The 509-nt window shown below is 48.7% G+C and overlaps 1 long non-coding RNA gene across 1 annotated transcript; it reads left to right on the top strand.

Annotated features, from left to right (window-relative positions):
- The first annotated feature begins 33 nt into the window (after nucleotides 1-33).
- LOC107734907 (uncharacterized) lies at nucleotides 34-502 on the top strand. The gene is made up of 3 exons (XR_001639214.1): nucleotides 34-111; nucleotides 195-257; nucleotides 355-502. It is a non-coding gene; the product is annotated as an uncharacterized LOC107734907 (long non-coding RNA).
- The last annotated feature ends 7 nt before the right edge of the window (nucleotides 503-509 follow it).

The raw sequence follows: 509 nt of genomic DNA, 5'->3' as shown, positions 1-509 counted from the left end.
CCCCAGCGACTTAACACTGCTTTTGTGCTCCAGGGTCACATATCTATTTGTGTTTTCTGTTCTTCAGGTCCCAGAGAGGAGCTCATAGACAGACTGAAATCTTATGCACAGGTAACACATGCAGGCTTTTTAACTGCAGATGTGCTCATAAGATGCATTTCTTTGTCTGAGCTTAACATTAATCTCTTCTGCAGTCTGGGATGATCTTAACTAAGCCGAACATGCAAGGAGGAGATGACAAGATCATGACTACTACGGTACTGCCATGTTTAGTTTATTCCCTCTCTGTCTTTGTGTTTCAATTAGTTGAAAGGCAAAGGCAAGTATCTCTGTGTTGTTGTGTGTGTGTCTCAGATGCCAGGTCTGCCGCCCATGCCCCCGATGCCCTCTATGCCCCTGCCGCCGGGCATGAACATGATGCAGGCCATGAACATGATGGGCGGCCCTCCACCCATCCACATGGGCATGATGCAGCACGACGACAGAGCGGCACAGGTGAGAGAGAGAGA

Source organism: Sinocyclocheilus rhinocerous, unplaced genomic scaffold, assembly GCF_001515625.1.
Source record: "Sinocyclocheilus rhinocerous isolate Xijiao unplaced genomic scaffold, SAMN03320098_v1.1 C35514120, whole genome shotgun sequence".
NCBI classification, from domain to species: domain Eukaryota; kingdom Metazoa; phylum Chordata; class Actinopteri; order Cypriniformes; family Cyprinidae; genus Sinocyclocheilus; species Sinocyclocheilus rhinocerous.
The sequence above is the reverse complement of the archived record's forward strand: the minus strand, read 5'-3'. Positions and strand labels throughout refer to the sequence as shown.